The sequence below is a fragment of the Ixodes scapularis genome, unplaced genomic scaffold (genome assembly GCF_016920785.2).
Source record: "Ixodes scapularis isolate PalLabHiFi unplaced genomic scaffold, ASM1692078v2 ptg001953l_1___fragment_1__unscaffolded, whole genome shotgun sequence".
In the NCBI taxonomy this organism is placed as follows: Eukaryota; Metazoa; Arthropoda; class Arachnida; order Ixodida; family Ixodidae; genus Ixodes; species Ixodes scapularis.
This window is the reverse complement of record NW_024610218.1, coordinates 147,373-173,817: the sequence shown is the minus strand read 5'-3', so window position 1 is coordinate 173,817 and position 26,445 is coordinate 147,373. Positions and strand designations below refer to the sequence as shown.

At 45.6% G+C, this 26,445-nt stretch overlaps 2 pseudogenes; one reads left to right on the top strand and one right to left on the bottom strand.

Annotated features, from left to right (window-relative positions):
* Positions 1-15,305: 15,305 nt before the first annotated feature.
* On the top strand, positions 15,306-15,909 carry LOC115316402 (annotated as a pseudogene).
* Positions 15,910-19,661: 3,752 nt separating this feature from the next.
* Positions 19,662-24,982, bottom strand: LOC115316401 (annotated as a pseudogene).
* Between the last annotated feature and the right edge of the window lie 1,463 nt (positions 24,983-26,445).

The following is a 26,445-nucleotide window of genomic DNA, read 5'->3' as shown; positions in this document are numbered from 1 at the left end:
TTGTGTTTCGTTCACGCTCGTTAAAAATATGTGGTAAAGAACACCTTGTAGGTGACGTATGACTTATGCGAAATACGGTCCTTTGTCAGAAAAGCGAACTCCGTGAGTGCCGCAAAAAAATGACTGTCGTGCGTGTTTGAGGTCGCAATCTATTCTCTCGGACACTTCATTTGAGAGACATCTGCGTCGCTTTTGGGGTTTTCGTTGTTCAACCAACAACGAGATTGTCCGCTTGGAATTTTTCCACTACACAAGAAAGATGACAGAAAGAAAATGAAGATGATGAACCGTACGCATCCAACACAAATCTTAGTGCTGTTTGTGGATATTGAGGCATCGGAATGCTTGTCAGCCATCCAAGGGTCGACATATGTACCCACAAATGAGCAATTTAGCCGGGCCGTACGACGCTGTACTCTGTTTCACCTTGAAGGCTGGCTCACACTGTCACTGTTGAGACCGACTACGACCAAGTCTTACCGAACCAGTTTTAGCCCCTCTTACGATCGTGCCGCGCAGCAGCAATGGCGGCCGTAAGCGGATTAGAACCCCGTTTACATAGCAACCCGTAAAAAGATTGACGTCGCAAGCCGTTGCAGGCGCACACGGTCGGACTCACACAAGTGTGTGAACCAGCCAGCGTATCCGATCCTGCACCGACAGTCTGTCACGTGACCTTCCGGCTCGGCGCGGCGTCTCGCGGAGCGTGATGTCCCATGACGCTCTCGACTTTTAGCATAGGCTGCGGTCAATCTTTAGGTAAGACGGAGTATAGCCCGAGGGTCTTTCCGTGCACCACGCACTAGTTATTACACGAACGCACGCCGATACTAGTTCTTTGTACAGCGTGGTGCCAGTTAGCAATCATGCTGCACTGGCCGGGCGGCGGAGAAAAGCTCACCGGAGAAAAGCTCACCGGAGAAAAGCTCACCGGAGATAAGCTCACCGGGGAAAAGCTCACCGCAAAACCGGCAGATGCGGAGAAAAGCTCACCGTTTTTTTTTTTAACTTGTCGGATTCTGCGTCAAACGAGGCAATTTAACACAATTCGCAATCGCCACTTCATTAAAAAAAAAGGGCCCCTTTCTTGTAATATTCTTGAAGGTCATTGGGCATATTTACTGATTCCTCAGGAATTGGTAATCACCCCTTCTGTATATTAATGCAGCCGCAAAAATGATATCAAAACATCGTACACCGGTAGAAAAGACAACAATTTATTAACAACTGAGGGTGCGCCGTTGGTAGCTCTATCAAATAAAGAGGTCTGTTCTTTGTGAGCTAATATGAATAGCGGTGTGTGAACCGTTTCAGCTCCAAATATTCTGTAGTGCCTAATAGTTAAATAGGTATTTGTTGATGCAATCAGAGTCGGCTACGCAGTTTTCTTTCTATTAATTTCACTAAGAAAACTTTAGTTGCGAGAACAGCTTCGTCCTGTTGTGTTCGTTGTCTTCACTCCGTCGTCGTTGTTTGAGCGGTTTTCATCATGCATAACGTTTACCAACTCGCCCTATTCGCTACCCTACAGAAGCCTACTTCTTATATAGGTCACGAGTAACAACGGTGCCAGTGGGCAGCTCTGAAAGTCATGAGTGGCTCACCTTAGAAGGGCACTATCACTAAAGGCAACGTGCGGACACACCAGCACGAACGGCTAGAAAACATGCATGTCCGTGGAAGAAAGAAGCCTCGATATCCTAATGACTGTTTTATCCTGTTTTCAAAGGTCAATAAAAGCTTCAAAAAGAATTTCGGGCACCGCGTTGTTGCGCATGCACTTTCGGATTTTGGTGTTTACAGTTTTGATTTTTAGGTTTTAGGGAGATATAAGTTTTCGAACTTTTTCATGTTATTCAAATTTCATAAAATTTTCAGTTAGGCTGTAGTTGCCTTGAGAGTAAGCCGCAGAAAACACTGGCCCGCCATTATTAATTTGGGAGCAATATACTCAATAAGCTTAACAAATAATACAAAAAAGGACATTTTCTTTTTGAGAAAGCTGACGAACTTTAATGATAATAAATTGATATATGTTACGCAGGATCCAACAGCCTCCATATAAAAAGAAAAAAAATCGGTGAGCTTTTCTCCGCATCCGCCGGTTTTGCGGTGAGCTTTTCTCCGGTGAGCTTATCTCCGGTGAGCTTATCTCCGGTGAGCTTTTCTCCGGTGAGCTTTTCTCCGGTGAGCTTTTCTCCGGGATTCGCACTGGCCATATTGGCAATACACTGCGGAGAGGCATGTTGACCCTCTGGATGACTGTCAAACATTATGCTGTCCAAATCATCCACACAGTCAAAACTTTCCTGCTAGTTCAGCTCATGCTGCGTATACGCGCCTCGTAATTAAGTCACCCACTAACTGTTTCTTGGTTTCTAAATTCAAGAAACAACCAGCGTCCCCGCGACCGTACAGCGCGAACAACTCCCCCCCCCCCTCCCTTTCCCGGCGATCGTACAGGGAGTCAAGAGGTCCAACGAGTCAAAAGATCCAATAATGGATCTTTTGACTCGTTGGATCTTTTGACTCGTCAGACACGAGTCAACAGATTCAAGATTACGAGTTAACACATCCATCGAGCCAGTACATCCACCAAGCCATTACATCCATCGATGGATGTAATGGCACGGTGGATATACTAGCTCGTTGGATGCGTTGACATGTGTATGGATGTAGCTGCTCGATGGATGTCGTTGCTCGATGGACGTAGTTGCTCGATGGATGCAATTGCTCATCTTTCCTGTTAAGACGCCATAGCGTGCCATTACATCCATCATTCTAGCGCATCCATAGAAGCCAAGATGGCCGACACTGGGCTTTTTGCGTTATTCACATTCTTATGTGGAGAGCAAGTTCGTCCTTCTTTTGCAGGGGTTGTGGTGACGTCAGAACGCCGAGCTGACTGGTTCTGAATGAGGGATAATGGGTAGACCTCAAGGCAGCTTGCTTTAAAGTACCCACTATCCTTCATTCAATCAAAGTTCGGCGTCTTTCCGATGTCACCGCAACACCTGCTCAAGAAGCATACGACTTGTTCTCTGCATTGGTTCGGGAGCCACACAAACGAGAAGCCCCAGAACGTTAGTATATCACAATTTGATTCTATAAAACATTCAGACTTTTTTTTTTTTTTCGAAGCTGCTCGATGGATATGATGACACGATCAAATGTAACGGCAGAATGGATGTAATGACACGCTTTTGGACGAAGTTGCTCCATGTGATGGCGCGGCGGATGTAATGGCACGATGGATGTAACGGCATGATGGATGTAATGGCACGTTGGATGAACTGGCCAGAAATGGATCTAATGGCACGATAGATGTGCTGGCGGTATGGATGTACGGGCACGATGGATGTAATGGCACGAGATTGGACGTAATTGCTCGATGGATGTAATGGCACGATGGATGTGTCCAATGTGGGTCAAAAGGTCCAACGAGTCAAGAGATCCAAAGAGTCAAAAGATCCACGGCGAGTCAAGAGATCCAACGAGTCAAAAGATCCAACGAGTCAGAAGGTCCAATTATGGATCTTTTGACCCGTTGGATCTTTTGACTCGTTGGAACTCTTGACTCGAAACCCCCCCCCCCCCCCCCCCCCAGAAAAAAAATTCTGGCACCGCCCTGGGCCCAGTGTTGGATTCTCGCTGCCGCGAGTGAAGGGATTGGCTTGTCCAAGCCAAAGATGCCCAACAGTGGCTGATGATCGGTGTAAAGCGTGAATTCCCGGCCGTACAGGTATCTGTGAAAACGACTGAGGCCAAAGATTATTGCTAGCGCTTCCTTTTCGCCTTGAGCGTAGCTGCGCTCTGCTGTGGTGAGAGTACGCGAAGCAAAAGCGACAGGCTTATCAGATCCGTCAGGCATGACATGAAAGATTACTGCGCCAAGGCCATATGCTGACGAGTCGCAGCCGAGTCCGATAGGCTTGCGGATGTCGTAGTACGTGAACACCCGACTATCGACGAGACGCTGCTTGGCTGTCATGAACGCTCGGGAGCATTGTTCTGTCCATGTCCATCTCTTGTCCTTCTTGAGCAGTTCGTGCAATGGTGCAGCGACTGTAGTCAGATCCTTGATAAACTTTGCATAAAAGTTGAGCAGACCTAAGAAAGCCCTTAGCTCAGTCACATTGCTTGGCATAGGCACCTGCACAATCGCTTGTATATTTGTCTCTGTGAGATAAATACCATCCGCTGTAAATTTATGTCCGAGGTAGACAACAGAGTTCGTGAAGAGCTGGCATTTCTGTTCTTTCACCGTGAGGTTGTACGGAGCCAGCCGCTGCAGCACCCTTCCCAGGGTTCCTTCACACCCATCGATGTCTTCGCCTGCTATGATCACGTCATCAATATAGCAGCCCGCTTTCGGGATACCTTCTAGAACTTGATCCATTAAGGGCTGGAAGGTCGCCGGAGCGCTGGAAAGTCCGAACGGCAGCCTGTGATACTGGAACAGCCTAGGGTGCGTGTTCACCGTTAGTAATGGTTCAGAATCCTCAGCGAGCGGTACTTGTTGATAGGCCTGTGACAGATGTAGTACGCAGAAAATCTTTCCTCCTGCCAACAGGGAGTACACTCTTAGTCCGGTAACGGCTATTTTGGCGTGAAAAAGTGCCTCTTATTTAACGGCTTCTCGCGGCGCCGATATTGGCGTTACAAAAGTAACGGCAATATTGACGTGACTTCTGTGGCGCCGTGTAGGCGTTACAATTTTAGTTCGGTAACGGCTATTTTGACGTGAAAAGGTGCCACTTTTTAACGGCTACTCGCGGCGTTGCATGTCCACGCAGATATCTGCATTACAAAAGTCACGCCAATATTGATGTGACGTTTGTGACGCCATTTAGGCGTTAAAGGCAAATGACACTTTTAGGCTTAAATTGACGTAAAAAATATGACCCCTCGCATAAGGTAATAGCCAATTGGTTGCAATGAAAATTGGTGTTACAATTAAAAATACCGTTGTACGTATATACCTCTTCTAAAATGCAAGACGGCGGCATTCGATGTCTAATCTGTTCAAAATTGCTAATGTCGGTAAACGCTTTCGAACCCAAAATGTGAACTGCAAAGGGACAGATGACATAGTATTATCCCCACGTCCATTGCGCATAATGTGCAGAAATACATCACAGTCTCTTGCAATTGCTTGTTGTTTTATGTTTTTTTTTATAGCGGTCGAAGCACAAATAAGAGACCATATGCAAAAACCTTATGTCAACTCGAAATAACCTAGCAAGGATCGAAAACGAGAATAACCGAGTTTCAACAGTTTGTAAAAGAACTTGTTGTTGGGCTAGTTGGTGTTGACTGTATTGAACCATGGTTAAAAGCGCTTTCTACAGTTTAGTGCGGCCGTTAAAAAAAGAAAAAAAAAAGTTTCAATTTCATGATTAGTGGTGACAGTGGGGTACATTAAGGCAATTTCGTTCTTTATATTTATGAGATGCTTAAGCCTTTCGTCTTTAAGGGTGAACAGAATGCAAACAGGAAACGGCGTTCTATTTCTGAAGAAGGTGGAGATTCTGTAGGATGTTGCGGAGCCTCAAATTAATCCAGCGAGGTTCAAAGGTTTCGGCGGGTTTAAGCACAATTTGTAAATTTTAAAACAGCCACACGCTGACCTAAAAACTCAAGACGCCCATGGCTTGCAGGTGTATGATCACAGTATTAGCACCAGCCGAACAGAGATGAAACGTTCTCACTTCCACTGGGGCCACCTGTCTCTCTCATAAACTCCTGACAGTCGCAACCTTCATGGCGACAATGGCCGCGCACTACGCCACGAATGTCTGCGAATGTGAACATTGCAGCGCAACTCTTCCTTGCGGTCCGTAAGTTCGGAGACAAAGACAATGGCGAGGCACCGAATCCGAGTCCGACACTCCGTTGCGCGACTTCCCGTGGCGAAAAAAGAAGCCGTGGGTTAGTCCAAAAATCGCCGATTCGCCGACTCCCCCGCCCCCTCGTTCCCCCTGAAAAAGTATAATGAAGAGGTCCCTCTTAACACGTTCAGTCATGTTAGCCGTTGTTAAACCGAGTGCTCTCGCGCCAGACCTTCAAGGTCAACCGTGCTCGGGACCCGGGACCGGCGCTTTGTCGGTTTGTTTTGATCGTAGCAGTGCCAACGCACGCTGCCTCCGGCTAGACCCGAACTTTGAAATTGTACGTTTATTATTTTTGCGCTCTGAGTTTAGCCGTTACTCGTTCTATCGCTGTTACACTATCAGCGTGACAAACAGCTTGTAACGCCTAAGTGGTCTAGGATGACGTTGCAACGCTGGACTGTCATGGCTACTTTCAGGGTCACTCTCTTGTCATGCCGAAATCCACCGTATGTCACGCCTAAATAGGCAGTAGCTGTTTCATTAGCCGTTACCGGACTAAGAGTGTACATGTCCTCTGGCAAAGGCAGGGGATAATGGTCTGCCTTCAGAACAGGATTAATGGCAATCTTGTAATCGCCACATAATTGCTATTCCGTACCGCTACTCTTTTGGACAACAACCAGAGGCGTGGCCCAATCCCTTTTCGTTACTCTTTTTATGACTCCATCTTCTTCCACCTTCGCTAGTTTTTTCCCTACTGCCTCCTTGACAGCAAAAGAAATCGGTCTGGCTTTAGCGAACACTGGCTTGGCGCCCCGTTAAGAATGATGTGCCCTTCAAAATTCTTCATCATCCATGGTGTGCTTTTGAACACTTCTGGGAACTTCTTGCGCAGAGTTTCCACTCGCTCATGTACACCTTGCCCTGTCGACCAACTGCATACAGTCTTCCTGTCTATCTTCAGTTTCTCCAACCAATCCCTGCCCATAAGGGCGGGCATTCCTCTTCCATGACCTTGAATGATGACCAAAGGCAAAGTCACAACACCCCCTTTTTGCTCACTTTGACATTTGCTTTTAGAGCGCAGCTCTTCGGGGCCCATTTCCGGCTTGAGCGGCGTCGGCGTCGCCGTCGGCGTCGCCGTCGGCGTCGGCGTCGGCGTTGGCGTCGGCGTCGGCGTAACCGCGCGGTGCATCATGAGAAATGTCCCATAATGCACCGCGCGAGGCCCTCACCGGGGTCACGTGACCTCGTGGGGGGGCACGTGACCCCCCGAGGTCACGTGACCCCGGTGCATCATGGGAAATCTCCCATAATGCATCGCGCGAGCCCCCCACCGGGGTCACGTGACTCCCTTGAGGTCACGTGACCCCCGCCGATGTCGCGTGACCCCCAATGACGTCATCGTCACTGATGACGTCACCGGCATCCACATCGTCATCGTCATCATCACTGATGACGTCACCGGCATCCACATCGTCATCGTCATCATCACTGATGACGTCACCGGCATCCACATCGTCATCGTTATCATCACTGATGACGTCACCGGCATCCGCATCGTCATCGTCATCATCACTGATGACGTTACCGACATCCGCATCATCATCGTCATCATCACTGATGACGTCATCAGTGACGTCACTGATGTCGTCACCGGCATCCACATCGTCATCGTCACTGATGACGTCACCGGCATCCGCATCGTCATCGTCATCATCACTGATGACGTCACCGGCATCCGCATCGTCATCGTCATCATCACTGATGACATTACCGACACCCACATCGTCATCGTCATCATCACTGATGACGTCATCAGCGACGTCACTGATGACGTCACCGACATTCGCATCGTCATCGTCATCATCACTGGTGAAGTCATCAGTGACGTCACTAATGACGTCATCGGTACCCGCATCGTCATCGTCAATGATGACGTCATCAGTGACCTCAGTGATTACATCATCGGCATCGGGGGTCACGTGACCCCCCCTGGTTAGTTTAACCCCCCCCTGTGCCCCTCCCTCCTCCTCCTCAAGAGCTGCGCTCCAATTCGGCGTTACAGGGAGTTGTAAGCAGCTTTCACTTTTTCATGAATCTTCAGTTTTTTTCTCCCGTATACGTTCGAAGGCGTAAAGCGCGGTTCAAACAGACCCGGAATACAAATCCGGGAGCCGGAACCCGAAGTGACGTCAGCGCTCCCTCCGTACCGGTGGTGACGTAATTACAGCTTCCGGCACCCGGACTGAAGAGTTGAAAAATTTTCAACTTTCTCGTTCCCGGGTTGTGACGCAGGTTTCCGTATTTCCTCTGCGGCCAATCAGCGCAGCGCGCTTCTTCTCAGCCCCCCTTGCCACCGGCGTTCACGTCGTTCCGCGTGCAAATGGCTCAGACGCAGACGCTCTTTGCTTGCTGGCGAGAAAGGCTGCGACGATGACCTTCCCGCCCGTCTCCGATGCGAGGAAAGCTGCTCAAGCTGCAAAGAAGAGTGCCGCTGCGTTTGACGTACCCGAGAAATCCAATAGGTTAAATCAGCTAGTTCAGCGGTACCCCTGGATCTACGACAGGTATCGTAGCGACCACAAGGACCGGGACAAGTGAAAGAACTGGGGGGGGGGGGGGGGGGGAGACTCTTAGAATTGGACTGCCCGTTCTCACACACAAGCACACATGTGCTTAAGTGAGACGATTCTGGAAAACGTACATTGAAAGAAACCTGGAATAAACTATTCCACTATTCAACAACTCGATACTGCTTTTGATCATTTATTCACATGATTTCGGAGACACGGAATGTGGTTGCAACCCGATGAAATGGCATCGTCAATGCAAATATGAGCGGCCTTTCTTAAGGCCGTTTGTAGAGGCAGGCAGTGAGTGGCTTGCAAAGAGACCGGAAAGGCTGTGGGATGTTATTAATAAGCAAATGTGCTACGCCTCCAGCTTTGAGGGCATGCTTGTTCACTACAATTGCAATGAAGCAACTCATTTGTTTATTTTCTCCTTTTTTATACACAATGTTTTACCAGCCTCGGGCACTCTGCGACCGACAAAATCCCCTCCCCCCCAAAACAAAATCCTGGCTACGTGCCTAGCTGCACCCATTGTGCGTGCGAGCTACATCCGGCACTTAAAAGGTTAAAAAGGTCAAAAAGGACACTGGTACGCGCTGTAGACTAGTTTTTAGGCAATACTGTACGACCGCTAGCCTGGGGTCTTTAACACCCGTCACGCAATAGTGAAACACGAATGTCTGCTGGTACGATGCTCATCCAGATTGAAACAAGCAGGTGTGGGGATTGAACCCAAGATCCCTGGGTTCTACAGCGCGAGCTTTCGTGCAGAATTCACTCATAAGCAGCTAGTAAGCACATATCCTAGCTAGCACAAAGGACAAGGAAGCACAACGGGCTTCCGTCATACATGCACTCAAAGGAGCACAACACCGTGACCAGATTTAGTGGACCGAAAGAGTGTGTCGTACAAGCTGCACATGTGCATGCGATTGCTATTTTTTTATAGCACAGACGCAGTAAAATTTGACAAGCCTGTGATTCTTACGAAAGCTGCTCTCGTGTTCTTGCCGCGTTAAAAATGATATAAATGTGCTTTCACAGCGGGAGCGCACGCCCCAGGTGAGTATCCCTGCGAGCGACGCGCGGGCTCATGCGGCACGCCACTTGATATATAACATGAAGATAATCCAAAATAAAAAGCAGCACACCCTACCTGGCTCGTGACATTCGAAAGCACTCGAAGCTTTCCCGGCCGTCGGGGTCTTCGAACATCCGTCTCACGATGGTGGCATACTCGCCGAGCGTTTTTCGAGGCTTCAGGAGCTCGTTGACGGCCTTTCGCTTCTTCTTTTTCTTCACGCTCCGTATGTACTGCTCACACGCAGCGGCGAAAGTAGTCAGCCAACGCCAGTTGATAGTTCTTGCATTTGTGACGCGCCTCACTACACAAAGGTTCATAAGTGACGCAATTCGAGCTTCGTAGCTGGGATCCTGCCGAGACGACGCCATCCCGAAACAAAGCGAGTGCCGCTCTAGACGGAGCGCGCCGCGCGGCCGCGCTGCCCGGGCGACGACCCGGCTTCACGACAGCCGCTGATTGGTTGCCTGGGGAGCCGCCGTGATGTCAGCTCCCGTATACGGGGACCCGTGCCGCGTGCAGTTCAAATCAAACCGTGACGTCAGCTCCTGTAAGTGGGAGCCAGAAGTGATTACGTCAGTACGGGTTCCGGCTCCCGAATTCCATATTCCGAGTCGGGTTGAACCGCGCTTAAATCAGCTTTTTCGCACCTTTCATAGAGAAAGTAGTGCTTGTACAAACTTTCTGGCATTATTGGTACCGCTGCTCCCGTATCAATTACCATGATAACTGTCTTCCCTTCAAATTCCAACGGATGATTGCTGTGCACACCACACCGGAAGACAATGGGGCGAAGGTTATGTGAAAAGCGGTCCGTCGAGGAGCGTGCCGCGCGAGGCCTAGTGGGAACGATGGAGCCGGGTCTCACCCTTGGGCATCCCCAGAGCGGTCCACCAGCGCGGTTCGGAACAGGACTAAAGGGAACAATGAGCCCTGGCCATTCCGGCTTGGGCCATAATGTTCCCGGAGTGGTTCCGCAGCGAGACTCGAGTAATGATAGCCCGGAACACCTAGCCTACGCTGCGCTGGCATGGGAAGGACGATCTGCAGGCTTGGACAGACTCCGATTGCAAGCTCGAAACGACGGGCAACAACCAAGGTCAGCAGGCCCGGACTGACCCAGGCTCCCGAGGGAGGGCATCGTGGAAGTACAGTAAACCCATTCTTTGTCTTCCTGTGTTGCACCACTCCTTGTAGGACGAGCAAGGCTGAGACTGATCGGGCGGCGATTAATATAGAGCGACCCTATAGGTTTTATCAGATTACATGTCTCCGCTTCTCTGTGCAGCACAACAAGTTGCGACAACAGCGGAAGCAACAAGAGCTGTCAAAGCAGCGCAGGCTACTGCGAAATGTTCGCAGGTACTTTTTTTTTTGGGTGAGACTATTTTGCCGGCAGCCGGCAAAATAGCCCGGGGAAAAAAATGCTGGCAGTTTCGGACGGTGCGTGGATCACTGGGAAGCTCGTTAACACATCCCCCCGCCTGCGTTCACGCCGCTTCGCGGCGACAGTCTGCGGCTGCTCATTAGAAAAATATTGACTCAATTGGCCTAGCAGTACACGCCACTTCGCGGCGGCCCAAGCCCCGCTGTCCTCCATTCACCCCCGGAAAGGGAGTCCATAGCGAAGCTTCGTCGACAACATTCGTTTTATTTATTTACTATTTTTTTTAGTGTTAATCCTAAAAAAGAAGATATGGCGTAAATGTCGCCAAATGCCTCTACAAAACAAAACAACAAACTTAAAAAAAAAGGACACGGTGGGTTGAACTATTCTCTGTGACAACTTTTCTTGGCAATGCAGTGGAAGGTACAGGCCCGTGTCCCCTCTCCCATTTTGAGTGTAGGCAGGCTCTCCTCCTCTCCCCGGAAATGGGGAGGAGGAGATCCTGCGTACACTCAAATGGGAGAGGGTACGCGGGCCTGTACCTTCCACTGCATCGCCAAGAAAAGTTGTCGCGGAGTATAGAGTCGAACCAGGGTCCTGCTGCGTACGAGGCAAGCACCTTGCCACTGAGCTACACTGCGCCTTCAAACAGCCGTGTTCAATTCGTTTTATACGAGGCCCAATGGGGCACAACTGCCGGCACTTTTTTTCCCCGGGCTATTGAGCCGGCTGCCGGCAGAATATCCACTTCCTTTTTTTTTTTCTCTCGAGTCCGCAGGAATCGATTTCAGCAAAAGAGAAAAGCACCTCCTGACTGCCACTGTTCCGGCACTTTGAAGGTTGCATTTGTGGTAACTATTTTGTGAATGAGGACTAGCTGAGATTGAATATTTGTGATGACCCTAAGAGATATAGCAATTCTTTTATTGGGTGTACAGAAAATAGCAACAACTTTGCAGAGAACGTACGTAAAATATTCAATTGTTTTATGTAACAGCCATGTTATGATCTGGTCCTTCTGCAAAAAAAAAGGAGGCATTACGTATACTAACTCTCATATAACTGGTTTAACAAGTACTAGTTGTCTTGTATACCGTTACTTCCAACACTCATGTTGTTTTCATCGTAATCTTTGCTAGTTTTCTACATTGAATAAAATTGTGCGGAGTGCCAAGATCGTATTGTTTGCTTTCTACTATGACGTTTCGCGTTGTTGCTCGCCGGTCAAGACTGCGCTTAAATCGCAGGAATTTCTGCACAAATTTTCAATCCCTTTAATGTACAGTGTGTCACAAAAGAAAATTTACACGGTGTTTTTTACCGCAAAAATAAACTAGGCATCGCCAAACGCTCATTCTTTGCCCAAAGGTAGAGCTAGAGGTCACAACCAGATGCCAAAGTTTCAGCCCGATCTGATGACTTAATCAAAAGTGGGGCGATTTTCTAAACATTTCAATGGGAAAATGGAGCCCATTTTTGCCCGTTTTCGGCTTCTGGAGCCATAGAGCCCCATGAGTTTGAAAACTCCGTCGGCCGCCATTTTCCCATTGAAATTTTCAAAAAATCACATAACTTTTGATTAAGTTATCGGATGGGGCTGAAACTTTGGCATCTGGTTGTGACCTCTAGCTCTACCTTTGGGCGGAGAATGAGCGTTCGGCGATGCCTAGTTTATTTTTGCAGTACAAAAGACCGGGTAAATTTTTTTTTGTGACACCCTGTATGTTTCAATGTTCAAGTGCCCGTGTGGTTAGCGTCAATTCATTTGATAATCGTGAACTACGAATTCAGGAAAACAAATTGTTGACCAAGCAACTTGAAACGTGAAATTTTACCGCGGCTGATCATATCTTAGTGGACGTCTCTAAAAAATATGGGACACGAGAGCAATGAATATAGGTTCCTCCAGACGGCTCGGGGACTTTTCTTTTCAACAAGCACATCGTGGTGAGAATAGAATGGCTTAGAATCCGCACTGACCTCAGCTTTCCTCCTTGGTATATCCTTGCGTAGCATACAGCCTTCCAAGGCGTGTCCCTGCCGAGAAATGTCCCTTTCTGTACAGTGCGCCTGCCGCTGCTCGACCCACCGAACCATTGAACCACCATAGTGGGCGCTGCGCGAGCGTATGGCCCAGAGCCGTGCTCTGATATGGCCATAACGATTTATTGCGATCGCGATGCGGCTCATCCATTGCTCATGCAGCTCACGCATTGCGATCACTTGTGTGACACAGGTGATCCATAGCTCATGCGGCTCATGCGTGAGCCGCATGAGCTATGGATGAGCTGCATGCAAAAGTTACAATTAACACAGGTAACTATATTTAAATTTTACTGAATTTTTTGTTTTGATAACATAAATGTTGCTGCTCGTCAGTAACCGACGCTTATCTCCTCCGCATCGAATGCGTGGCAAAGCTTGCCAGTACCGCTCGAAAAGCGGAAATTTTCACTTCTTAAATTGTCCGACACGGCCTGGCAAAATGAAACAATTAATTTGTTCTACCAAATTTTTACTGATTTCAAATAGCTTGCTGAGAAGTGCATCATGCATTATGCTCAATTATTTGCGTTCGCAAAATTAAACATACAAAATTTAGCATTTAATAGCAGGTGTATACCTCTCATTTTTTGGGACGCTGAAGTGCCACTGACTTACTGGATTTAAGACTTCAATCGTGAGGGGGTCTTGCACGTTTCGCGTCGACAAGGTGAATAAGCAGAGATTTCAATGAAACGACTCCGGAAGTCAGCCACCGCTACTTCGTGCCAGTTATTTTGAGGAAATGTTTGTTTACTGGTTTATGAAATTCAAAAAGGAATCAACTTTGAACTAATAAGAGACTGGCACTCACAGAACACATTGGAGCCAACAGGATACAAGGAGTCACTTTCGCTGAAGCGCTTACTACACATGCAAGTGGTTCTCCAATTGCGCTTTTTATATTCATTTTGATGAGACATATTCCTTTCTCAGTTCTATTTTTTCCGAATTATAATAATACACCATATTTGCCGTAGGAGATGTAGTGGGGTAAAGCACTGTATATTCCATTTTTATTATCCAGCTTTATGTACTGGGCACACCATCGAACCACCACTTTAACGCCTCAGCACTAAAATGGTCTGTTAGCATTGCTATGTGTGCCACGTTTTCAAGCTTCATTAAAATGTCCTACTACGTTTACCACTTCACCAAAAATTACAGGAAGATCCTTTGCTGAATCCTTAGTGAATGCATAAGCATGACCCTTGGGAAATGCCACACAGGTCCCCTTTTGAGAAATGCCAATGCTGACCCCTTCATTTTTCTGTTTTCACTCTATTTTACGCTGCCTCTTTTTGACTTCAATACGATTCAGTGTTAGCGTTTCTCAAAGGGGAACATATGTGGCGTTTTTCAAGAGTCATCCCGACGCATTCCCCAAGGATCCACAAATGTATCTTCCATCCATATCTTTCTGCATACTTAAACCAGCGCTGGTACTTAGTTCACACTCTACTTTGCAGCAGAAACCAAGGCATACACGCTCTGCACACCAGCAAGTTTACTCACCCCAGCATCCACGCGTGCATTGGCTTCCGCCCCATGACCGTCGTCTCCCTCTCCGCCATTGTTCCTTCACTACTCTCCTCTCAATGTGGCACGCTTTCCTTTACACAGCTCTGTCCGCAGACGGATGCCGTATGCATCTCTCTGCCACCTAGGTACTAATGCTAAAGCATTAATAAACACAATGCTTGAAACAGGCTTTGCCGCGCGTTACCAAAACAGTGCTCTTTTGCAATCGGACGAGCCGAGGGAAGATCTGCGTGGTCTGTCCTACCCGTGACATAAAAACGTTGAGGATAGCTAGAAAAGCACCAGCTGTAGTTCATGTACGCCGCTTATTTAGGAGCTCTTCTGACCTATACACATGCCAGCCAACTCACGTATATCCCTGAACGGCACGGTTCACTGTCTTACAGTTAGTCACTTAGAAAACAGAAAAATACTGCCTTTTAAAATTTCAAAATAGTCAACCAACATAAACTTTGCCCTCAGTTCCTGGATAATCTCATGTGCCATACGTCGGAACATAACGATGAGTCAAGTGACAGAGGGGGGCACCAAGTTTTCAGAAACGTCTACAGCAGGGCAGGCCTAATTATCTGGCAAAACACGAAGAGTAGCTCTGCAAAAGAGCAATCAAGGGAAAACAGGTCCTCGGGAGGAGGTCTATTTGGGCCTTCAACCATTTTGAAGTATTGGGAGCCTGTAGAAGGTGGCACTTATTCCAGGCATCACTTACGGGAACGGGGCGATTTGCCTCGAGTCAAACACGCATAATTTTCTAAAGTCAAGGCAGCAAGAGGTGGGAAGAAGGGCCCCTGGAGCTCCCTTCAATGGCTCCGATGAAGAATTCAGGGAGACATCGGTTGGTCGAGCGTCGAGGCCAAGGAGACAGTGGCGAAAACCTGCTACGAGAGGCGACCGAGACATATGGATTAGACAAAGTGGACAAGATCTGGACCTACATGTTCTACAGGGACCGGAGCACCAAGCGGTGGAAAAGAACAAGGATGCCTGCACGTCAATGTCACATCCCAACACACACTTTAATGGATAGCAAGGAGCCGGAGGACAATGCTGTAGCCGACGCCTAGAAAGCGAGGACACTCACGCGAGAGGAAGAGACACGACGTTGGAAAAAATAGGTTGGTGTAGAAATCATCGCCATGGATGTACGGGGAACAGGACAGAATTTAGAGTTTTTACGACAACACCGGGGGAAGCAGTTTCTTATTTAATGCATGGGCAGGGACTCTGAAGACAGAAATGGAGGTCCCACTTCACCAAAGATCTAGAGACTGCTTGCACCAGCTGTGGGCGGAGGCACATAGGGACGGACTGCCAGGGTATAAGGCCGGAGCCAGAAACGGACTTGTTCCTAGAGGCTCTTCTCATAGGGACAGGGGTGGATGCCAGCAGACTCGGCAGATGGAGCACAAGAACAGAGCATTAGAGCAAGAAGTGTATGATTTATAATGTGACCCCCACAAATAAATATAGCACTTTTGCATTGCAACAATAAACTAGGGATTGCCGAACACTGATTCAACACCCAAGTGTAGCGCTAGCAGTCTACCAGATACCAATGTTTCAGAACTGACCATCATTTCATTTAAGTTTATAAGTGATTTTCTAAAAATTTCAATGGGAAAATAGGGCCCATTCTAGTTCGTTTTAAGTGACAGGTGCCATTCAGCTTCATGTATTCGAGAACGTTATTCCGAGAAAAACTTCAGAAATTTACTTTTAGCTTTTTTATAAGATAACGGTTAGTTCTGAAACTTTTACATCTGGTTCGGACCACTAGGATATCACTTGCATGAATAAAGAACGTTCACCTATGCATAGTTCACTTTCGTAATAAAAAAAAATAGTTTTTTTGTGGTGGAGGACAGAGCATGAACTTTATTCACCTGAAACAAAGCGAACGGCCACCACAATTTGATCCAAACTTATCTGCCGCAGTATGCACATCCACCCGGCAGTCAATTTCACGGCTACGAAACTGCCACAGTGAGGTCCCAGCGTGGTACAGGATGGCAAAATAAGAACTGCCCAGAGAGCTGCTCTGCGAAGATATGCAATGGCTGGAAAACAACACTCGAACTGTCTAGCTTTATTTGTGAGGAACACCGATACAGAACTCTGATTACACATTTATAATCTGCAGAATTTATTCGAGACAAACGAGAGTAAGAAAAGAAAACCACAATGAAAATATATACAAATGTATTACACAATGCATACTAAGCACACAACAATACACAGGATGCAGTAAACCATGCAAAAAATGGTCATTTTAGTACAAAAAACATAGTCTGGCATACGGTCTCAGAATTCCGACAAAGATACACAGTGACAACTGTCGGCAACAAGAATACGGAGCAACAGAAAATTACGCCCACCTAAATACGGGAGCGATATCTCAAAGCAGGTCTCATATAAATACATGACTATGAAGATTCCAGTGCAGGGAAGGAAGCAAGAACACTTCGAATATGATCAAGTTCAAGTCAGTTCAGCTCTCTACCTTGCTCTTCAAACGAGCGTTGCACACACATTATGGAGCATTAAAAATTGGCACGCTGTCCATTGTAAAACCATCTTGCTGGTGTGGGAATACTATACTAGGGGGACAGCTTTTCTTGGTCTTTCGGAGAAGAGAGCTCGTGCAAGTTCCATCAGTGCTTAAAATTGGAGAAGGCATAAGTGCCAGTGCCTTTGACTGCATTGACAAGAAAAGTTATCCCCAAGTATAGCAAAGTTCAAATTGGGAGCACGAACCACTGCAGTGCACACACACACACACTCAGAAATAGGTTGACAGCCGAGTTGATTGCTAAAATGGAGAGGCATGCTACGGGATGTAAAAATTAAAACCTATAAAATTCCTCCACACTGGAGTACCAGATTGCAAGAGCAGAAAAGACTATAGGAATTGAAATTGACACACTTTATATCTTTAAATAATTAGATTGAAACTTTGGTCACACATTTATTTTTTACAAGCGCATATCTTTTATGTAGAGGAGTAAAAACACGGACCTATTTCAAGCTATTGAAAAAGTTAAAGGTTTGTCAATACACTGTCCAACCTCTTGATCACTTCTGGCAAGGAATTGCTCCGTACTCCTCAACACATTTGTGTGATTACAAACAGTAGCATTTTTTTAGACGAAAGGCTTATGAGCAATGCAAGAGTTTGGCTATGCGTGCACAATGAATGTGATAACCATACTAGATATACAACGAACCGTTCTGAGAAGTCGACAGTGCAAAGGCCCACTCCCTGCCACCTGATTAATGCAATCGCCATTAGGTTCGTCATCCAGTGCTTTGGTCACATGCCCCATGAGGCAAAGGCATTAAGGAAAGCACAGAAACATTGCTGTCATTTGTAGGGTGCTGCATTCCAGTCAATTTAGGGCACTGCATGGATTTATATATCTCAACTGAAATGGTGTACATCTCTGCATGAGTCAAATGATTCCAAATGTTACAAAGCATGGAAGGCTAAACTTGCAGCTGATTCATAAACCTTTCGGTGTAAGTGCAGCTGATTGTGGTTGATCGAAATGCGTCATTCTTGCCCGTGTGCACTCGTTATGAAGGGATGAAAAAATTCAAAGAAAAGCTTGCACTTGTACATTATTTCACCTATGGTTCATCAGATTTCGATTCTCAAGTAAGGCTTCGGAAAACAGCGTGCACTGAAACGGCTTTTTACCTGTGTGCATTACGACATGGTGGGCCAGATGAGAATTCGAAGCAAAGGTTGGGGACAAAGCTTGTACATGTATATCTTTTCACCTGTGAGTGTTTTGGTGTGGTTCATAAATTTGCAACTCCACAGTCTGCACTATAAGCGTTTTTACAGCTGTGTATTTGTTTATTGTAGTTCAGATCGGAATGAGCCAAGGCTTAGGGACTAAGCGCACACTTGTATGGCTTTTGACCTGTGTGCTCGGTTGTGTACAAATCGCAATTCTAACAAAAAGGTTTGCAGGCACAGCTTGCACTTAAATGGCTTTTCACGTTTGATTATGGCTTCCGAGATGAGAAATCTGAGCAAAGGTTCGGGGTCTCAGCTTGCATTTATATGGCTTCTAAGCCATGTGCTTGTGTTTTATCAGATTACTACTTAGATTACTAGGAAAGGCTTGGGTGCACAGCTAGCACTTAAATGGCTTCTCACCAGTGTGTATTAGATTATGCTTTCTCATATAGAATATTTCAGCAAAGGCTTGGGACACAGCTTGCACTTAAATAGCTTTTCAACTGTGTTCGATTATGGTAGATCAGACTGGAATTCCGAGAAAAAGCTTGGGGGCACAGCTGGCACTTAAATGGTTTTTCACCTGAGTGTGTTAGATTATGGCAGATCAGATTGCTTTTCTGAAAAAAGCTTGGGGGCATAGCTTGCACTTTCATGGCTTTTTACCCGAGTGTTTGATAATGGCAGATCAGACTGATTTTCTGAGAAGTGACAAGGAGCACATTTTGCACTTAAATGGCTTTTCACCAGTGTGTTAGTTTGTGTTCTTAAATTAGAAATAGCCAAGGCTCAGGAGCACAGCTTGCACTTATATGACTTCTCACCTGAGTGTGTTTGATTATGACAGATCAGAGAGTATTATGAAAAAAGGATCATGGGCGCAGCTTGCACTAAAATGGCTTTTCACCAGTGTGCGTTAGATTTTGCCTTCTTAAATGAGAATTCCGAGCAAAGGTTTTTATGCAAAGTTTGCACTTAAATGGCTTTTCGCCAGTGTGTGTTTGGTTATGCCTGGCCAGTCTGGAATTACTAGCAAAGACTTGAGGACAGTTTGCACTTAAATGGCTTTCACTCAGGTTGTAATTATCAGAAAATTCTTGGATACACAGCTTGTTCTTAAATGGCTTCTCCCCAGTGTGTATTCGATTATGTCGGATCAGCCTGGAATGCCGAGCAGTCTTGGGGACAAAACTTACACTTGTATGGTTTTTCACTGATGTGTTTGATTATGGTGAATGAGATGGAAATTACGAGAAAAGGTGTGGGGACACAGCTTGCACTTAAATTACTTTTCAACAGTGTGTTAGAATATGGCTTCTCAGATGTGAATTCTGCGAAAATGCTCAGGGGCACAGCTTGCACTTAAATGGCTTTTCACCAGAGTGTGTTCGATAACGGCGGATCAGAGCATTATTCTGAGAAAAGGCTTGGGGGCAGAGCTTTACTTAAATGGCTTTTCACCAGTGTGGGTTAGATTATGCCTTGTTAGATGAGAATTTCGAGAACAGGCTTGGGGGCACAGCTTGCACTTAAATGGCTTTTCACCATTGTGTGCTCGATTATGGCAGGTCAGTTTAAAATGCTCAGAAAACGCTTGGGGGCACAGCTTACACTTAAATGGCTTTTCACCTGAGTGTGTTCGATTATGACGGACAAGTGCGGAATTCTGAGAAAAAGCTTGGGGCATAGCTTGCACTTAAACGGCTTTTCACCTGAGTGTGTTCGATTATGGGAGAGAAGATCAGCATATTGAGAAAAGGCTTGGGAGCAGAGCTTGCACTTAAATGGCTTTTCACCTGAGTGTGTTAGATCATGCCTTGTTAGATGAGAATTATCAGAAAAGGCTTGGGGGCACAGCTTGCATTTAAATGGCTTTTCACCTCAGTGTGTTCGATTATGCCTTGTTAGGTGAGAATTATCAGAAAAGGCCGGGGGGCATAGCTTGCACTTAAATCTCTTTTCACCTGAGTGTGTTTGATTACGGGAGAGAAGATCACCATTTTGAGAAAAGGCTTGGGGGCGGAGCTTGCACTTAGATGGCATTTCACCTGAGTGTGTTAGATTATGCCTTGTTAGATGAAAATTATCAGAAAAGGTTTGGGGGCACAGCTTACACTTAAATGGTTTTTCACCAGTGTGTGTCTGAATATGGTGGATCAGCAAGGAATTCCGAAAAAATGCTTGAGGGCACAGCTTGCACTTGAATAACCTATCACTTTTCTGCTTTTGAGTGTTGCTGAGCACTTCGGATCTAGAGGCAGGTGACATAGGAGGGGGCTGGAACTTGTATTTTTCATCACCATGAGAAACCAGGTGGTTCACAATACCATGCTGATCTCTGGTGACATAGGTGCAGGAACAGCACCCAAACCAGATGTCCTCAGTGGCTTTCAATGGGCAGCTGGTCTCTCCCAAAAGTGCAGCTTCCTCTCCTACAAGGATTCATGTGTATTAGGACACACAAGGAAAGCACAACAAAGCCGCATGTTTTAGAAATAAGCAGTCATTATTGTAGCTCTGCATCAGGTGAGCAGTTATTTTTTTCTTCTTTTAATTCAGTTAAAAAAAGCACTGAAATAGAGTTAGCTCGATTAACTGTTTTGTTAGTGTGTACCAGATAAAACAATTTAAATTGTCCATGAAACAAATCTGGGTTGGGATTATTGAATTTAAATTGGCATTTTACTGTAGCATATGATTTTATAAGCCAAAAAGAAGGCAGAAAGTAAAAAACCTGCTCTTCAGTACGAAAATCTGCAAACACGGCAAGCTATTTTGTACCTTCCACCTTTCGACAGATCTCCCCCTTTTCACTGCCGGGGATGAAACTGCGCAAAGCTGCTTTGGAGCAATGTTGGGAGCAGCAAAAACGAGGTCTTGGAGCAAGTTGGGAGCCACGTACAAGGTTAAAATAGAGACTAAATGTCACCTGGTCTTCAAAATGCAAGGAAATATGGCATGCAGATGACTCCATGTGAACGGTGATTTCAATTAACATTTTATTTGAAAAATTTTTTACGAAATTCCATAAAGATTACTCAAAACATATAAAGCAAAACTGCACGATATTGTCACGCGTGATGGAACTGACTTGCAAAGTAATATAAACAAACAGAAATAACTTTGAGCTTTGTTTATGCATTTCCTCCAAGAGCGACCTTGAAGTCGTAGTGTATCCGTGCAAAAAAAATGGAGATAACAGAATAAATTTTTTTTGCTTACAAAAAAAAATCAGCCCTCCCTCCCCCCAAAAAAAAATTTCAGAAAGATAACACAAGCAATAACCCATTTAGAGATCACGAGGTAAGCGAACACCCTATATCCTGGAATGTAACTGCAGAGTGTAAGGTCAAAGTCCGTCTCCGCCAACGTAAGGTCACTGCGAACCCGCTCCTTCCCCCGGCACATGGCGACCGTCGTTCTGCAGCGTTTAAAGGGGCGGGAGTGCAACGATTTCCGGACTTTGATCAAAAATTCATGTAAGTTGCCGTCTCACACTTGTGAAGTAAAGAACAGAAAACCGATTTTGCCTGGATGTCCTAGTTGTGTAAAAAAAGATAAATATTGGCATTTTTGGCACCCCTCAACTCACTCTCAGTCTTCAGGGCCACACCTGGTCGCACTCCTAGTGACGTAATTCATGGTGCCGTGTCGGCTTCCGTGTGCTCTCTCAAGGAACGTTTCCCCTCCCTCTCTCTGCCGACGTTAGGGAGTCAGTATGAAGTTATATGACAAAGGCTACTGCCAATATTCTAAAATATCCTACATGAATAACCCACTAAGAGTGCATGGGGTTATTAGTGTGGATTAAAATATCCACATTTGATGAATAGAACAATTTCCCCAAAAAACTAGAACTCTACAAACAAAATTCAGTTTAATCGAACTGCCCAAAAGACATTGAACAGTGGTCGAATAGCTTAGGTCATGGCCCTAAAAATAGTAAAAACATGTTCAGTTATTTTATTCACACATCACTCCGAGGTGCATAATACTGGGAAATTCACAGCCCAGACAATCTACCACTCATGTCGTGTTGATATCGTTGCAGGATCTACCGTAAACGAGCTTCAGGCTAGCTCCACCTCGACAACCGCCACTGCTTTTTTCCCGATGATGAGATCGTCTATGCTGGCTGGACTCATCAAAACATTGATCCCAGAGAAAAAGAAAGCCACATGCTATGCAAGTCACTGCCAATTGCTCAACTAAACATATATGCACTTATTTTCAACATTTTGTTTACTACGACGTGTTGTCTATAGAAAATTTGTTCCAATATATTTGCTGACAGGGTGATCCCTACATAGCCCAAAAGCATAAAATAGAAACAATTTCGTTAACACTGATATATGGTCACATATTTGCTGCCTGCAGGTAAAAATGCACTTTACAATGCTCTAAGCCCTTCTACACCATAGCCTGATCCACAAGGTGAGGCAGTGAAGTGCCCCTCATGAGTAGCACTTTGAGCACCCTGCACACGAATAAAGTGGGAACCATTTCAACCTATGAGGCAAGCTCTGCCTTTTTATCGCAGTAACCACCATGTAACGACTACAGTGTACTGTTGTTCCTAGAGTAACGGTTGGCATTATCATTTGGCGAGTGCTGCCCAGAGTTTTTGCTGGACTCAGAAGAACAGCTGAAAATGGGAGGCAGCCTTCTGGAAACCAGAAAGACCGCACTGTGTGAATTTTAGATGTAAAGATTCTTGGCTCAACAATATTTTATTATCCTGGATGGATGGATGAATTGGAACATGACACTTTGATTTGAGCAAACCCTTGAGGAACTCTGCCCAAAGTATAAATAAACTTCCTCCATGTTTTTTTTTCTTCAATGGCCTCCTTCAGCACTTTCCACCATTTTCCAGCCTTCTCTAAGTTCTAATTATACTGCAATTAAATGCTAAGGTGCAAGCGAGCTGGACAAGAATGACGAAAATAATCCCTAGAGAAGGGGAACAAGAGGGACAAAGGACAAACATAAAACTCCAAACACAGCTAGGTGACTGGTGAGCGACCGAAAAAATCCGCCTGGTCCGGGTATCGAACCCGGGACCTCTCCATTACAAGTGGAGCGCTCTACCAACTGAGCTAACCAGGGGTTAGACATCAGTAGAGCAAACGGGTTTTATCAGCTGCCACCAGTCTAACACCAACAAGGGTGAAGCTCGCAAATTTAAGGTTATAATTCTAATGCAATTAAATGCAAAGGTGCAAGCGAGCTGGACAAGAATGACGAAAATAATCCCTGGAGAAGGGAAACAAGAGGGACAAAGGACAAACATAAAACTCCAAACACAGCTAGGTGACTGGTGAGCGACCGAAAAAATCCGCCTGGTCCGGATATGTTTGTCCTTTGTCCCTCTTGTTCCCCTTCTCCAGGGATTATTTTCATCATTCTCTAAGTTCGCTTGAGCTTTTGGAGATCCCCTGTTCCTTCATCAGCCCCTACCATCCCAAAGCAATACAAAAGTCCACCTCTGTTTAGGTATGTACCAGACTCACCACTTTTACATGCTCAGCTGTTACCTTTGCCTGTATCCAGAATGTCTCCTCATATCTCTACCTATAACTCATGGTCTTTAGTACCCAGATCTTTACCTCAGACGATAGACGATTCCATATTGAACTGATAAAAACGTTCCCCTTTCTCCCTCTTAATTTTTAAGCAGAGTAGGCTGGTAATAGGAGTTTCTTTCGTGCTTTCCGTTATGGGCCAGAAAACGGAACCACAATTCTGGATTATGTTTGAGTTTGGGAGCTTATTTGTGCACTTTCCAACAGATGGCATCTTTAGGGTTTTTTTTAGCTTGTTTCATATTTATCACTAACCTGCAGTCCCTTGTGCCTTCCCTCCACCCCGCACCCAACACCCCCCCCTCCCCCTAAAAAAATAGATATCATCAACATGGGAAAAGGTGGCATGGCCTCAATGTGCATGTTTTAGCCAATGAAGAAATACTCAAAAAGTTTTGTTTGCAAGTGACAGCAATCCCCCTCTGATACCCCCCTCCCTCTGAACAGTTTATTTAAAACCATAGTTTGCACGACAATTAAAGAAAACATTCACTTGACTTTCAGATGTAGTGTGTTGCTCACTACCTTCCATAATGTTTTCAACAATAAAACAGGCTCAACAACTACTAAATGGAAGCATAAGATGAGCAAAAATATATAGTGCAAATGACAAATGACATCTGGAAGACATCGAATGTTTTCTGGTTGCACAAATTATAGATATTCAATAAAACTCTGTGGCATGTTTTGCAAAAAAAAAAACTAGGAAGCAATGCCTGACTTTCTACACTGTTCATTGTTTCCCAATGTTATCCTGGCACCTCGCAGAAAGCCCGCTCTCTCTATCTCATCTTCACCTTCTCGTTCATAGGAATTCAAAATTTACCTTGCCTCACACTCTGGTCCCTCTGCCATGAACTTCCTCTAAACTTCACTCCTAGTGCTTGCTTCCCTCCCCGAGAAGAATAATCTATATCACTCTGCAAAGTTTCGTTTGAGCTCTGGGCTCAACCGAGGACGCGTCCCAGGTGGAGGATCTCCGAATCAGCATGGATTGGTAGGAATCTTGGGACAGCTGCACAAGCACTGCTTTGGGCTATGACCACCTGTAGTCTAGACACAGCCACGGTACTCTCTATATGAAAGAGGTTGAAACAAAAAACTTACCAAGACTTAAGGACTGGATCAGTTCCATTCGAATTGCTTGCTTTGATCAGGTTCGTAAGTACGCATGGACGATCACGAAGGGGGCGCGGGACCACTTGAGAGGACTAGTGCCAAATGCAGAGAGCAATCACCGTAATTAAGAACAAAGCAGGCGCACCCTCCAAGCACATCAAGTTAGCCAGACAGGTATGAGGATAACACACATGAGAGGAATACCCACAATTTTGCGATTTTGAGACAACAATGACGAGTGAGAAAACAGAGTGCTGTGTGCCTAGCAATGGGTGGTCGTTTGCGTCTGTTAACACAGTCCGTTTTCTTGCTTTCTGCCACATTGCCATTACAGTAAAGGTCCTATCAGTTAAAGGGGAGACTGGCAAAATATAAAGTCTCAAATAACTATGACACTGGGACTTATCAGTTTTCCCAATATATCTGCTAAATTTGTTTTGTAGAGAGCACATTTTTCTAGTTAAACTAGACTGAACCTTTGGGACCCTTCAATCCCCCCATACAGGAAGGCAGCCATGTTCCCCTTTCAAAAAAAAGTTTATAGTTTAGCTTAATGCACAACATTATGACCATTCGGACAACGCAAAGTTTCGAAAATTCCTTGAAATTGGGTTGTTGAAAAAACATATTTTCAGGAACAAACTGGCAGTTACGGCAAATGTCAGAAATTACAAAAAAAACAAAACTACTGTAAAATACAGAAAAGCATCCACCCCATTTTCACAGAAAATTAGGTTAATCTAGACATGGGCACTTGTCCGGTCTAATTGGGCGGTTAACGTAAAATTTCCCAATTCCGAAATTTGGAAAATATTAATAGATGGGGCAGGAACGAAGTGGGCACTTCTGCAGTATTTTTCGGTAATTTGCAAATCAAATATCTAAATTGTGCTAATTTGTTAATTATTAAAAATAAATATGGTTTCATTAGACATTTTGTTAAGACTCACCAAAAACCCTTTAATCAGTTAACCTTGGGAATTGTTAAAACGTGTGAAACATATCTGCAAGGCTCAGGGAAACAGCCCATGAGTTCCAGACAAAGGAGGCAAGGTTCGCATCCTTGATTTCAAAAAGGATTACCACACAAGGCAGTTATTAAGCAGGTGGGCAACTTAACGTTACACATGATTCTAAACCGGAAACCAGCAGATGACAAGACAAACGCACATCTCAATGGCACTCTGAAATTGCGAGGCACGTGGAAAAGGCAAAAATTGTTTTGGTGGTATGGGGAACATTATTGTGCTAATTAAAGAGAAAGTTTTACAAAAATGACCGTATCTCCATGTGGTGAATGATGTTGATTGGGGCAAAGCTCTGGTAGTGCTGATGATACTGATTGTATTGTTCATAGGTTGTGCTGATTTTTGCTTTATTACTCACAGGTAGTGCTGAGTTCCGGGTTGTGTTTCAACTTCATTATTACTGCTTTATGATCGGTGAAATGCAGAGCCAGTGGTTCTTCTAGCGGATAAGGTTAGATCCGCTAGAAGCCATGGGAACGCATCTCCACCACTTAAGCCAACGGTC